The following is a 15,866-nucleotide window of genomic DNA, read 5'->3' as shown; positions in this document are numbered from 1 at the left end:
TGCATAACAATTGGTCTCCCCCAAGGCCCTAGCGGTGTATTTCATCCACTTTAACCAGAGATTCTCATCAGGGACCCCTCCACTTCCCCATTGTTCCATTCTTGGAGGAGAAAATCTTTCATAGTGGACGGGTTAGTTGAATTGACTCCGTCATCCCTTGACTGATTTACTCGGTCTATTGCTGTTAGTGGATTAATGACAGTACCTGCTCCCTCTATATCTTTTGACTCCATCAAATATAATCTTAGACAAGTATCCCGTCCGTATACGTCCACGCAAGCCCAGTAAGTTCTTTTCATGTCCTCTTTAGTGACTTTTACTATCGTTACTACCATTTCCGTGGGGATATCGTTATACCTTCTTATCCTCCATCTGGACGTCCAGCCCCCCCGTCTCATATCTCCGTCCCCCAGTATGTCTAAATACCTGAGCCCAGGAACAATCTGCCGAGGGAGCTGAACATACAGTGGGGAGAACATGTATTTGATACACTGCCGATTTTGCAGGTTTTCCTACTTACAAAGCGTGTAGAGGTCTGTAATTTTTATCATAGGTACACTTCAACTGTGAGAGACGGAATCTAAAACAAAAATCCAGAAAATCACATTGTATGATTTTTAAGTAATTAATTTGCATTTTATTGCATGACATAAGTATTTGATACATATGACAAGCATAACTTAATATTTGGTACAGAAACCTTTGTTTGCAATTACAGAGATCATACGTTTCCTGTAGGTCTTGACCAGGTTTGCACACACTGCAGGAGGGATTTTGGCCCACTCCTCCATACAGACCTTCTCCAGATCCTTCAGGTTTCGGGGCTGTCGCTGGGCAATACGGACTTTCAGCTCCCTCCAAATATTTTCTATTGGGTTCAGGTCTGGAGACTGGCTAGACCACTCCAGGACCTTGAGATGCTTCTTACGGAGCCACTCCTTAGTTGCCCTGGTTGTGTGTTTCGGGTCGTTGTCATGCTGGAAGACCCAGCCACAACCCATCTTCAATGCTTTTACTGAGGGAAGGAGGTTGTTGGCCAAGATCTTGCGATACATGGCCCCATCCATCCTCCCCTCAATACGGTGCAGTCGTCCTGTCCCCTTTGCAGAAAAGCATCCCCAAAGAATGATGTTTCCACCTCCATGCTTCACGGTTGGGATGGTGTTCTTGGGGTTGTACTCATCCTTCTTCTTCCTCCAAACACGGCGAGTGGAGTTTAGACCAAAAAGCTCTATTTTTGTCTCATCAGACCACATGACCTTCTCCCATTCCTCCTCTGGATCATCCAGATGGTCATTGGCAAACTTCAGATGGGCCTGGACATGCGCTGGCTTGAGCAGGGGGACCTTGCGTGCACTGCAGGATTTTAATCCATGACGGCGTAGTGTGTTACTAATGGTTTTCTTTGAGACTGTGGTCCCAGCTCTCTTCAGGTCATTGACCAGGTCCTGCCGTGTAGTTCTGGGCTGATCCCTCACCTTCCTCACGATCATTGATGCCCCACGAGGTGAGATCTTGCATGGAGCCCCAGACCGAGGGTGATTGACCGTCATCTTGAACTTCTTCAATTTTCTAATAATTGCGCCAACAGTTGTTGCCTTCTCACCAAGCTGCTTGCCTATTGTCCTGTAGCCCATCCCAGCCTTGTGCAGGTCTACAATTTTATCCCTGATGTCCTTACACAGCTCTCTGGTCTTGGCCATTGTGGAGAGGTTGGAGTCTATTTGATTGAGTGTGTGGACAGGTGTCTTTTATACAGGTAACGAGTTCAAACAGGTGCAGTTAATACAGGTAATGAGTGGAGAACAGGAGGGCTTCTTAAAGAAAAACTAACAGGTCTGTGAGAGCCGGAATTCTTACTGGTTGGTAGGTGATCAAATACTTATGTCATGCAATAAAATGCTAATTAATTACTTAAAAATCATACAATGTGATTTTCTGGATTTTTGTTTTAGATTCCGTCTCTCACAGTTGAAGTGTACCTATGATAAAAATTACAGACCTCTACATGCTTTGTAAGTAGGAAAACCTGCAAAATCGGCAGTGTATCAAATACTTGTTCTCCCCACTGTAAATACAACGGGATCTTATAATCCCATGTTGCTTGCTTATCCGCTCTGATAAAATCTCTAATCCTAATTTTGAATCTTACTCCCCACCCCTCTCTGACTCCTATTTTGTAGATCACTCGCCCTTGTCGGTCAGTATGTCGGGTCGCTTCCCTTTTATTTCTTAATAATGGTAAGGCCATAGCGTAATTGGTGCGAGGTGGTGGTGGATCTTGACATACCACGACTATTGTCGAGACTATGATGCAGCTCAGGGTCACTCATATTCCCAAAAACCGCCAACCCTCTCCTGTCTTGAGTCCTTCTGCTCGGTACCACCCCATACTCACACCCTAGGAACACACTACAGTGATGATAGGTCTGGGTAGGAGATCTTCGTTGACAGAGGTGACCCCCGGACCCTGTGGCCCAGTTCTGCTCGTCAACTCTGCGTGTGCTAAGCGGTGCTTGTATGTGGTCTTACCTTCTTGCAGTGGGTAACATGGACCCAGGTTCCTCTCTCTGCTATTCTAATGGCCAAGGTGGTGACCAACATAACCTGATAGGGCCCTTCCCAACAGGCCTGCTTCCAGTTTTCCTTCTAGTGACTGGATGCTCACCAGTCACCTGGTTAGATAGTGGGTCACCTTCTCCTTTAGTTCACCTGTGGGGCACAAAACCTCTGACATACGGGTGTGGTTAATAAACTATCTTCACACATGTTCAGATTAATCTAACAATTTCTAACTGCATTCTCTTTTTAGACTGTATCTAAAAAAATGTTTTTTTTTAAAAAGTATTTTGTCCTCTCCTTCGTATATTATTTAATACAATTAGCCTCTTCCCCCCTCTTGACACATAGTTCTGCTTATGTGTCAATTTTTACCACCTTCCTAAACATTCCCTTAGGTTATTTATCAACCAATTGCCATGCCTTTCATTTTTGAGATTGTCTTTTGCTTCTTTATTGCTCCTCCCACTTCCTTTGTCTTTATGGCGGCTAAATTCGACTTTCATTCAGTTCAGAATCAATTAGTAATCCAACAAACAATCTCTTATCTTGTAAAAACACTTATGTTTAGTTCAACCTCTGTTCTACCCCGGCTCTCCCGGGCTTGACCTGAAGACTGATTTTTGGACATGACAAGTCCATTTTTTAGGTCCCCTAAGTATTCTGCCTAGCAACAAAGAATAAAAACCTCTATGTTCGTGATTAACCCAGTTATCTCTAATAGCCCACCAAAAAAATAAACTCATCTTTAAATCACGCCCAATGTCATATCCCTCCATCTACCATTTGGGTAACATCCCTGATATATGTATGAAAAGCTAAGACTGTTTGGGAAGAGAGCAACAACATAAACTGTTCTTCCTCCTCAGAGTTCCAAATGATTTTATCATGGGCTGCCATTGTCTTCCCATAGATAAGATACAGACCTCTACATGGTGGAGCATGCACCAAGATCACTTAATTTACCCGTATGCAGTACATAATGGAGTACCCAAGCTTTACAGCAGTCTATCCTTACCAAAAAGCTCATCATTCTTCATCTAATTTTTTTTGTTTTGTTTTTTTTCTCTAGTCCTTATCTACCTGATCCTATTGCTAAATCAATGATCTAGGCAATAGTTGTCTCGCCTTAGATTGTTCATCCCCTTCTCATCATCTAACCACTCTTTCTTCCCTGGCTTATTGTAGTTTTCTAATCTTTTTAACTCCCTGTTTTTAAACTCTCTGTGTTTACTCTCTCTAGCTTTTCCTGTTTCTTCCCTCTCTACCCTCCTATCATTACTGAATCAATGATAATACATTTACATTCTAGTCACCCAGCAGACGCTCCTATCCAGAGCGACCTACAGTTAGTGAATACATATTATTCTTTTTATTATTCTTTTTTTTTTCTACTGGCCTCCCCCCGTGGGAATCGAACCCATAACCCTGGCGTTGCAAACACCATGCTCTATCAACTGAGCTACATCCCTGCCGGCCATTTTCCCCCTACCCTGGACGACGCTGGGCCAATTGTGCGCCGCCCATGAGTCTCCCCGGTCGCTGGATCCGAACCAGGATCTCTAGTGGCACAGTTAGCCCTGCGATGCAGTGCCTTAGACCACTGCGCCACTCAGGATAATAATAACTGCAATAACTATCAATAATAATTATAATAACTATTACGAATTATATTGTCCTTTTTCTGATGTTATAATTGTAGTCTATTCCATCACTTTAGTTTAAAATATAAAGTTATTTATAACAAATCCAGAACCCACCACAGGCTGGCGCTATTCCCCCAGCACAACAGCCAAAGCCACTCGCTTCCCTGTAACGAAAATAAATTATCGTTTTAAAATTTTCCAACTATTTGTATTTTCCCGCTAACCCATTTCAGTTCGCTATTCAATATCTTTAACAGTTCTCTCTGATTTGGCCCCAATCAATAAAACAAATGCTTGATATCGTTGATCAGCATACATTACATTCCTACCATCTGAACTTATTTACTGTCTCTCACCCCCCCCTATCCTGCTCCTTCCTACATTATGGGGGAGGCGCGGGAAACTTCCCTACAATCTTCCTTCTTAGGAAACAATGTCATTCGTACTTATAACATATTTTTCATAGACATATCTAGAATATTACTAAAGCTATCTAATGCAACTTTTAATACACGTAAAAAAACTCTCTCCCTCTCCACCCATTCCTTATTGAATAAGTGCGTCTTCTTTGTTACCCCATAACCACGCCTCAAATCTTTTATTCAGCATTTAACCAACCAAATACTAAGTAGTATCCGGTTATCATTTATACCCGCCGTTGAATTCCCTCATACACACATATTTCACCTTATGCCATTCAAATGCCCAACACAACAGAATAGTTCAGTGCAAGTCGCTCCGGACCAGAGCGTCTGCCAAATGACCAAGAATGCAAATGTAAATTTCTCTACTTTCTCACTCATTACGTACGTCTACGTTTTGAGTGCGAAAGTTCATACATATGCATCGTTGGACCTTATACAGTGGGGAAAAAAAGTATTTAGTCAGCCACCAATTGTGCAAGTTCTCCCACTTAAAAAGATGAGAGATGCCTGTAATTTTCATCATAGGTACACGTCAACTATGACATACAAAAGGAGAAAAAAAATCCAGAAAATCACATTGTAGGATTTTTAATGAATTTCTTTGCAAATTATGGTGGAAAATAAGTATTTGGTCAATAACAAAAGTTTCTCAATACTTTGTTATATACCATTTGTTGGCAATGACACAGGTGAAACGTTTTCTGTAAGTCTTCACAAGGTTTTCACACACTGTTGCTGGTATTTTGGCCCATTCCTCCATGCAGATCTCCTCTAGAGCAGTGATGTTTTGGGGCTGTCGCTGGCAACACGGACTTTCAACTCCCTCCAAATATTTCCTATGGGGTTGAGATCTGGAAACTGGCTAGGCCACTCCAGGACCTTGAAATGCTTCTTACGAAGCCACTCCTTCGTTGCCCGGGCGGTGTGTTTGGGATCATTGTCATGCTGAAAGACCCAGCCATGTTTCATCTTCAATGCCCTTGCTGATGGAAGGAGGTTTTCACTCAAAATCTCATGATACATGGCCCCATTCATTCTGTCCTTTACACGGATCAGTCGTCCTGGTCCCTTTGCAGAAAAACAGCCCCAAAGCATGATGTTTCCACCCCCATGCTTCACAGTAGGTATGGTGTTCTTTGGATGCAACTCAGCATTCTTTGTCCTCCAAACACGACGAGTTGAGTTTTTACCAAAAAGTTCTATTTTGGTTTCATCTGACCATATGACATTCTCCCAATCCTCTTCTGGATCATCCAAATGCACTCTAGCAAACTTCAGACGGGCCTGGACATGTACTGGCTTAAGCAGGGGGACACATCTGGCACTGCAGGATTTGAGTCCCTGGCGGCGTAGTGTGTTACTGATGGTAGGCTTTGTTACTTTGGTCCCAGCTCTCTGCAGGTCATTCACTAGGTCCCCCTGTGTGGTTCTGGGATTTTTGCTCACCGTTCTTGTGATCATTTTGACCCCACGGGGTGAGATCTTGCGTGGAGCCCCAGATCGAGGGAGATTATCAGTGGTCTTGTATGTCTTCCATTTCCTAATAATTGCTCCCACAGTTGATTTCTTCAAACCAAGCTGCTTACCTATTGCAGATTCAGTCTTCCCAGCCTGGTGCAGGTCTACAATTTTGTTTCTGGTGTCCTTTGACAGCTCTTTGGTCTTGGCCATAGTGGAGTTTGAAGTGTGACTGTTTGAGGTTGTGGACAGGTGTCTTTTATACTGATAACAAGTTCAAACAGGTGCCATTAATACAGGTAACGAGTGGAGGACAGAGGAGCCTCTTAAAGAAGAAGTTACAGGTCTGTGAGAGCCAGAAATCTTGCTTGTTTGTAGGTGACCAAATACTTATTTTCCACCATAATTTGCAAATAAATTCATAAAAAATCCTACAATGTGATTTTCTGGATTTTTTTTCTCAATTTGTCTGTCATAGTTGACGTGTACCTATGATGAAAATTACAGGCCTCTCTCATCTTTTTAAGTGGGAGAACTTGCACAATTGGTGGCTGACTAAATACATTTTTTCCCCACTGTAGGTACCTCTCAAATAATCGCTTTGTGGTGTTTTTAGCCAATTCTTAATTGACACGAATCATTTTTTCAAACATTTTACCCGTTGAACCAAAAAAATTGACTGTCCTCCTCCTTTTCTTTACCCATGCAGTCACGATGGTTAAATATTCCTTTGTTCCCGTTAAAGCATTTTCGCGCTTAAAAAAACTCGCTGTCTCTAGCCCCTTCTTTCGCTGTTTTTTTCAAATTAGTTCCCCAGTGTACATGCATCTGTTTGATCATCAATTCTAATTTTTCTACTTCGAGATGCCCAATAAATTCATACCTCTTCTCTCAAATGGATCCATAAAACATATTTCTTCGATCTCTTTCTAACATATATCTTTCATCTCCCGTTAATTCTCGGACTTGTTTAGAAGATGTCTTTCCCATGGTGGAACAATAAGAAATCCCCCCCCCCCTTTTAGTTTTTTTAATAATTCACTCCCGAATTATTTTCGTAGGAGCTAATATCTTAGTGCGCCTCTTGCTTTTGTAATTAACCATTTAAAATTATTTAACCCCTAACCCAGAGTTTCTATTTAAAACTCCGGTTTCATGAAAAGAGTAAGTTACCCAATTTTTCTCACGCAACTTATTTTTCCCTCCTTCCTTGAAATAATGATCACGTCTCCCGATGGATTAAGTCTCACACATATACGACCTTATACAATCATTTGCTAAACTTGTTTGCAAAGTTCTAGCAAATCCCCAGTCATATATGCTACTCCCGACACATCCATCTCACACGATGATAATTATTTCCCTGTTTATACTGTCATACTGCAATTCGTACAATGACAATATTAACTAGTTTACATTTGTGATTGCAATTCACTCCATGTCATTTCGGACTAGTTTATTTTTGTAATAGCTATTTACCTAGGATCAATTGCGGACCCTCCCTGATATTAACTAGTTTACATTTGTGATTGCAATTCACTCCATGTCATTTCGGACTAGTTTATTTTTGTAATAGCTATTTACCTAGGATCAATTGCGGACCCTCCCTGTCGTAATAATTATTACCTTCTTTGAGATTTTGGTAACCTGTCTGCCCTTCACAAGAATTCCTATTCTTATACAAGTTCAAATCATTTCACCAAAATCCATGAATAAAACCACTGACCTTTTCCTTCTAGTTTGGATTCAAATAATTTTTCAAACTCGTTAACGTCTTTATCGTTCATAAAGAGTAATCACCGGCCTGTTTCACGGATGCTATCACCCGCCCGTGCACGGATTCAGTGTCCTTAGAACGATAAAGACGAATTTAAGCTCCGCTCAGAAGGACCAATCTGTCATGTGAATTTCTATCTCTAATTCAACCTAAGCTTGAATCATTACCAGAGGTTGTAAAGCTCTGGTTTTAATCATCAATGATTCAAGGTCCACAATCCACAAGTAATTATCGGTATATTTATTCATGGAGAGCGCTCTGCCGCTAAAAACACATACATACCGTTTTTATACTTCTTGACAAACAAAGGCACTATGCTCCTCCCACCTTTAGGTGGCTTTCTTAAACAGTTCCCGCCTCCTCCTTTACCCTTGAATGTTTAGTACCCCCTCTGTTAGTGGGTTGACACTACATGATAATTCTAACATTTATACTGTATTTGGGGTAAAATCCTTTAGTCATTATTCTTAAAATCCAAATTAATCTAACAGCTCCACTCTCTCAATGCCCAGTCTGCTCCCCTCTCTCAATACCCAGTCTGCTCCAATCTCTCAATACCCAGTCTGCTCCACTCTCTCAATACCCAGTCTGCTCTACTCTCTCAATACCCAGTATGCTCCACTCTCTCAATACCCAGTCTGCTCCACTCTGTCAATACCCAGTCTGCTCCACTCTCTCAATGCCCAGTCTGCTCCCCTCTCTCAATACCCAGTCTGCTCCACTCTCTCAATACCCAGTCTGCTCCACTCTCTCAATACCCAGTCTGCTCCACTCTCTCAATGCCCAGTCTGCTCCCCTCTCTCAATACCCAGTCTACTCCACTCTCTCAATACCCAGTCTGCTCCACTCTCTCAATACCCAGTCTGCTCCACTCTCTCAATGCCCAGTCTGCTCCACTCTCTCAATACCCAGTCTGCTCCACTCTCTCAATACCCAGTCTGCTCCACTCTCTCAATACCCAGTCTGCTCCACTCTCTCAATACCCAGTGTGCTCCACTCTCTCAATGCCCAGTCTGCTCCACTCTCTCAATACCCAGTCTGCTCCACTCTCTCAATACCCAGTCTGCTCCACTCTCTCAATACCCAGTCTGCTCCACTGTCTCAATACCCAGTGTGCTCCAATATCTCAATGCCCAGTCTGCTCCCCTCTCTCAATACCCAGCCTGCTCCACTCTCTCAATACCCAGTCTACTCCACTCTCTCAATACCCAGTCTGCTCTACTCTCTCAATACCCAGTGTGCTCCACTCTCTCAATACCCAGTCTGCTCCACTCTCTCAATACCCAGTCTGCTCCACTCTCTCAATACCCAGTCTGCTCCCCTCTCTCAATACCCAGTCTGCTCCACTCTCTCAATACCCAGTCTGCTCCACTCTCTCAATACCCAGTCTGCTCCACTCTCTCAATGCCCAGTCTGCTCCCCTCTCTCAATACCCAGTCTGCTCCACTCTCTCAATACCCAATGTGCTCCACTCTCTCAATGGCCAGTCTGCTCCCCTCTCTCAATACCCAGTCTGCTCCACTCTCTCAATACCCAGTCTGCTCCACTCTCTCAATACCCAGTCTGCTCTACTCTCTCAATACCCAGTGTGCTCCACTCTCTCAATACCCAGTCTGCTCCACTCTGTCAATACCCAGTCTGCTCCACTCTCTCAGTGCCCAGCCTGCTCCCCTCTCTCAATACCCAGTCTGCTCCACTCTCTCAAAACCCAGTCTGCTCCACTCTCTCAATACCCATCTGCTCCACTCTCTCAATGCCCAGTCTGCTCCCCTCTCTCAATACCCAGTCTGCTCCACTCTCTCAATACCCAGTCTGCTCCACTCTCTCAATACCCAGTCTGCTCCACTCTCTCAATACCAGTCTGCTCCACTCTCTCAATACCCAGTCTACTCCACTCTCTCAATACACAGTGTGCTCTACTCTCTCAATACCCAGTCTGCTCCACTCTCTCAATACCCAGTCTGCTCCACTCTCTCAATACCCAGTCTGCTCCACTCTCTCAATACCCAGTCTGCTCCACTCTCTCAATACACAGTCTGCTCCACTCTCTCAATACCCAGTCTGCTCCACTCTCTCAGTGCCTCTCATTCTATTTCTCTCCCCTTCACCCTTCTCTCTCCCTCTGTCTTCTCTCTCCCTCTGTCTTCTCTTTCTCTCTTTGATGTTGTTGTTCTGTAAGCTGGATTGTACAATTACTTAATTCACCACCTACCCCCTGGGCGCCTCTGGCAGATCGAGCTGTGTGTGACCCCGTTTGTACGTACGTGCCTGCATGCATGTGTCAGACTGAGGCAGTCCAAAATGTTTTGTCACAAGCAACCGTTTGTTGTACGGTTCTTGCCTCAGTTCATTCAACCTGAAGCAGTCCAGCAGTTAGTCTTGTTCACATTGATACTCATGATAAAATGATCTTTCTCACTATCAATTATTATCTCATGGATAAATGTGTTGATTGGAATGATAAATTGGATCATGAACGTTTTTCAGGTCGCCTTCCGTATAGCATCAAACTGATTGATCAATGTTTCAAACTGCCATCTTTCCTTATAGGAGTTTATTGATTGCGGTATGGATATTTGATTTGATTTGATTGATTGATTACCACGAGACATATTGTTCCTAAGACTTATTGCCTTGTACTGTCTGACCCATTGTATTGAATGTCCCAATAGTTTATAGTGTAAAAACAGAAACACTGAAATGAATGTCCTCCTCTGTGTATGACTAGCCATAATCACCAATACTAGGAAGATGACCTCCCAGACGTTAGTAGAAACATAGAATAATGTCTTCATATGTGTGTTTTTGTATGTTCAGAACACTATGTGTCCATTTCTTTTAAGTTAAAGGCTTTTCTAGTTCATGGATCAAAAGGGCTTTAGTGATGTTCTTACTGGATTGAGGATTAAACATACATGCACACAGACTATAGTAAAACACTGGTTTTAAAGATATTTGATCAGACATTGTGTATGTCTTACAGTGAGGGAAAAAAATATTTGATCCCCTGCTGGTTTTGTACGTTTGCACACTGACAAAGACATGATCAGTTTAATGGTAGGTTTATTTGAACAGTGAGAGACAGAATAACAAAAAAAAAATCCAGAAAGACGCATGTCAACAATGTTATCAATTGATTTGCATTTTAATGAGGGAAATACGTATTTGACCCCTCAGCAAAACATGATTTAGTACTTGGTGGCAAAACCCTTGTTGGCAATCACAGAGGTCAGACGTTTCTTGTAGTTGGCCACCAGGTTTGCACACATCTCAGGAGGGATTTTGTTCCACTCCTCTTTGCAGATCTTCTCCAAGTCATTAAGGTTTCGAGGCTGACATTTGGCAACTCGAACCTTCAGCTCCCTCCACAGATTTTCTATGGGATTATGGTCTGGAGACTGGCTAGGCCACTCTAGGACCTTAATGTGCTTCTTCTTGAGCCACTCCTTTGTTGCCTTGGCCGTGTGTTTTGGGTCATTGTCATGCTGGAATACCCATCCACGACCCATTTTCAATGCCCTGGCTGAGGGAAGGAGGTTCTCACCCAAGATTTGACGGTACATGGCTCCGTCCATCGTCCCTTTGATGCAGTGAAGTTGTCCTGTCCCCTTAGCAGAAAAACACCCCCAAAGCATAATGTTTCCTCCTCCATGTTTGACGGTGGGGATGGTGTTCTTGGGGTCATAGGCAGCATTCCTCCTCCTCCAAACACGGCGAGTTGAGTTGATGCCAAAGAGCTCCATTTTGGTCTCATCTGACCACAACACTTTCACCCAGTTCTCCTCTGAATCATTCAGATGTTCATTGGCAAACTTCAGACGGCCCTGTATTTGTGCTTTCTTGAGCAGGGGGACCTTGCGGGCGCAGCAGGATTTCAGTCCTTCACGGCGTAGTGTGTTACCAATTGTTTTCTTGGTGACTATGGTCCCAGCTGCCTTGAGATCATTGACAAGATCCTCCCGTGTAGTTCTGGGCTGATTCCTCACCATTCTCATGATCATTGCAACTCCACGAGGTGAGATCTTGCATGGAGCCCCAGGCCGAGGGAGATTGACAGTTCTTTTGTGTTTCTTCCATTTGCGAATAATCGCACAAACTGTTGTCACCTTCTCACCAAGCTGCTTGGCGATGGTCTTGTAGCCCATTCCAGCCTTGTGTAGGTCTACAATCTTGTCCCTGACATCCTTGGAGAGCTCTTTGGTCTTGGCTATGGTGGAGAGTTTGGAATCTGATTGATTGATTGCTTCTGTGGACAGGTGTCTTTTATACAGGTAACAATCTGAGATTAGGAGCATTCCCTTTAAGAGTGTGCTCCTAATCTCAGCTTGTTACCTTTTTAAAAGACACCTGGGAGGCAGAAATCTTTCTAATTGAGAGGGGGTCAAATACTTATTTCCCTCATGTTCTCATAGGCTTTGTGTGAAGCTGTGCTGTGACGACTATGACCTAAAGGACACACGGTATGTTAATCCGCTCAGTGCTCAGAACAAAATGGTGTGTCACACTGATGCCCGAGATAGGTGTAAAGTAATTATTATGCACTAGGGGGGCTAGTGTGTGTGTGTGTGTGTGTGTGTTTGTGTGTGTGTGTGTGTGTGTGTGTGTGTGTGTGTGTGTGTGCGTGCGTGCGTGTGTGTGTTTGAGCAGAGCTCATGGGAGTAGGTAAACATGAATTAGGCCTACTGCTTTTCACCTATCCTGTTTCTTTAAGGTGGGTGATCATTAGGGGAAGAGGCATGGGCTATTCAGAAGATATTCAGCCAGTCATATAAATAGACACATTGTTCTTCTTACTGTTGTTTTGCCATGTTTTTGTTCTACCTTGTTCTTTTTTGTATTACATTGTTATTGTTTACCTCATTGTTGGGGTTAGAGCTGCAAGAAAGGCATTTCACTGTACTTGTGCACGTAACATAAAAACGTGAAACTCTAAACATTGGAAGCCAATGGCTAGCTGTGTAGAGGATTGCTTGACCTTGTGTGTGTGTCCTGAGTTGTTAGCTGATGGCTAGTTGTCTGGAGATGGATGTGTGGAGAATCTGTGTGTGTGATGAGGACAGTGGCCTTGACAGTCAAATATTTACCCTCCACACACACACACACACACACACACACACCGATTGTCACATGTCGCAGACTCCCTAATTTCCCCATTCCCTCCCTCACAGGGCAATGTGCATGCCTTGTGTCTTCTCTCTAGCCCAATTACAGCACACTCCTCCAGACAGTAGCATGTTTTAGTAGCATAGTGATGATTAGCCTTGTGTTGATCTGTGTGTTGGTCTCCCTTAGCCCCTAGGAGAGCTGACCCACTTCTAGTGAGTAGTGCTCAGTCTCTTAGCGTGGGGATGGAGAATGATGGGGGAGACAGCGGACATTTTGTCTTCATCAAGGTCTGTTCCCTCTGGGTGAATGGGATTCTCAGTCTCACCGTCTGTCTTCCAAGCCTTATGATCTGGTTTGTCGGCATGTCTGTCTTGTGTGTGTGTGTGGGGGTGAGGGGAGGATATGTGTGTGTATGTGTGTTGACGTGTGTGTGTGTGTGTGTGTGTGTGTGTGTGTGTGTGTGTGTGTGTGTGTGTGTGTGTGTGTGTGTGTTCGGGGCCATCTCCTAACCATAATGAATATGTTTCTGCTTCAGTGGTCTGTGGAGGTGAGGAAAACTGCTTATTTGTCTACTGAGGAAATAAAGGCCTCGACTCCCAGCCAACTCCTCCTGCCTGCCTGGATCAGGACAATAGAATGTTACCTGGAACAGGACTATAGAACGTTACCTGGAACAGGACAATAGAACGTTACCTGGAACAGGACTATAGAACGTTACCTGGAACAGGACAATAGAACGTTACCTGGAACAGGACAATAGAAAGTTACCTGGAACAGGACTATAGAACGTTACCTGGAACAGGACAATAGAACGTTACCTGGAACAGGACAATAGAAAGTTACCTAGAACGGACAATATAATTTTACCAGGAACAGGACAATAGAACATTACCTGGAACAGGACAATAAAATGTTTACTGGCAAAGACAAATAGAGGTTCATGTAATATGGAAATTGGAAAGCATTGACATTGTGATCAGGTCATTGTGTCTTGTGTACTACGTACCGGGTTTGAGGAGTTAGCGAGGTAACTTTGAGGTCAACTCTGAGTTCTCGGGTAACCGGTACCGCAAAAGTGGCTCACCTTTTAGCCAGGTACATTTCTATGGCAATGAATCCTTCACAGCTAACCTGCTCCGGGCCAGGCTAACTCGGGGTTAACTCCATTTATCCTGAATGTAGTGTCTGAGCCGCGAGGTGAGGACCAATTAAATCCGATTCCCTCCCACTTGTAAAGATTGTGTCATCAACCCCTTTATTGAGGAAGACAACTGATTAAGTATTTCATTAATCTAATGTTGGTCCACTGTAGCTCAGCTGGTAGAGCACAGCGCTTGTAACGCCAGGGTAGTCGGTTCGATCTCCAGGACCACCCATACACAAAAATGTAAGTCGCTTTGGATGAAAGCGTCTGCTAAATGGCATATTATTATATTATTATTGTTTGTGTCAAAAAATTGTCATACTAAAATAGTACCTATCACGTTACATATTTAGTAATGACAGGATGCATTTGAAAGTTTTCTGTGACATAATACAATATTTTATTGATAGGAGTGGGTAAAAAGGTGCTGTGTACATTGACAAGCACACCGAAACACATCAAATGTGGCATTAACGATACGTAATAAAATAAATACGGCACTAATTTCAGAAAAGCATGGGTACATCTTGCAACGTATGTATTATACCCCTTTGGTGTGTATGTGTGTGTGTGTGTGTTTATGTGTACATTTCTGCTTACATGGTGTTATAGAGAATGTGTCACTTGGTTTAATGTTGTGAGTTTTGGTGTATTGTGTCAGGCTTATGTATTCGTGTGTGTATGTTTTGTTTGTATGTGTGTCTTTTGGTCTAATGAGGTGTAGTTGTATTGTGTCAAGTCCAAGCATGTGAGAGTGTATTACTGGTTTATTGTATCTCCAAGGTGACGTGTTGGGCCCATATGGCCAATGGGCAGACTGGCCCAGGACAAAAGATGGCGGACTGGATTATATGATCATTTGGCAGAGCACAGACCGTTACCTCCGCTGGCCCCTCGTTCCTCTCGCACCCCTGTTAGATGAGGTGATACACACATAGAAAGACACAGACACACATGATTCTCACTTTCTGTCTCTGTCTCTCTGTCTCTCTCCCTCTCTCTCTCTCTCTGTCCCTCTCTCCCTCTTTCTCTCCCCGTCTCCCTATCTCTCTCTGTCCCTCTCTCTCTGTCCCTCTGTCCCTCTCTCTCTCTCTCTCTCTCTCTCTCTCTCTCTCTCTCTCTCTCTCTGTCCTACACACACACACATACGGTTGAGGTGTTATCGGGTCGCTGTGTGAGGTAATGAAGCGTTCCTCTGTGTCCTGAGAGCGGGCATATGGCCCAGCCCAGCCTGGCTCAGGTTACTGTCCTGCCCAGAACTTCCTGTGCAGCAGATGTCACACCAGCATGGGCAGAGGAAGAGGCACACTCGCATACACAGGACCATGACGTTTATCTAAGGACAGAATGTAGATGAATTTCATGGTGTGTGTGTGTGTGTGTGTGTGTGTGTGTGTGCATGTGTGTCTAGTTATGAATTGTATTTTTTAAACGTAATATGGTTTGGCATTTGAATTCTATTTGAAAGGATTTAGTAATCCGTTAGCTGGTTTTGTTTTGAACAAAGAGCAGATTGGACATGTAGGCTACAACCATCCCACTGGTCCTTTGTTTGCTGAGCTCCTGTCAGACACACTGTCAAAACTGACCTCATTTTCTGTTTACATCCACAGTCACAGTAGATGACTGAATTCAGACTGTGTTTCATCAGTGCTGAGTCTGAATTTCCAACATGTATTCTATGTCTTCAGCGATAGTTCTGCGTAGTTTTTTTTTCGTCTTACCTGCCTTTTCATACGTGCTGACTTTTC

This window comes from Coregonus clupeaformis, chromosome 11, assembly GCF_020615455.1.
Source record: "Coregonus clupeaformis isolate EN_2021a chromosome 11, ASM2061545v1, whole genome shotgun sequence".
Classification (NCBI taxonomy): Eukaryota; Metazoa; Chordata; class Actinopteri; order Salmoniformes; family Salmonidae; genus Coregonus; species Coregonus clupeaformis.
The sequence above is the reverse complement of the archived record's forward strand: the minus strand, read 5'-3'. Positions refer to the sequence as shown.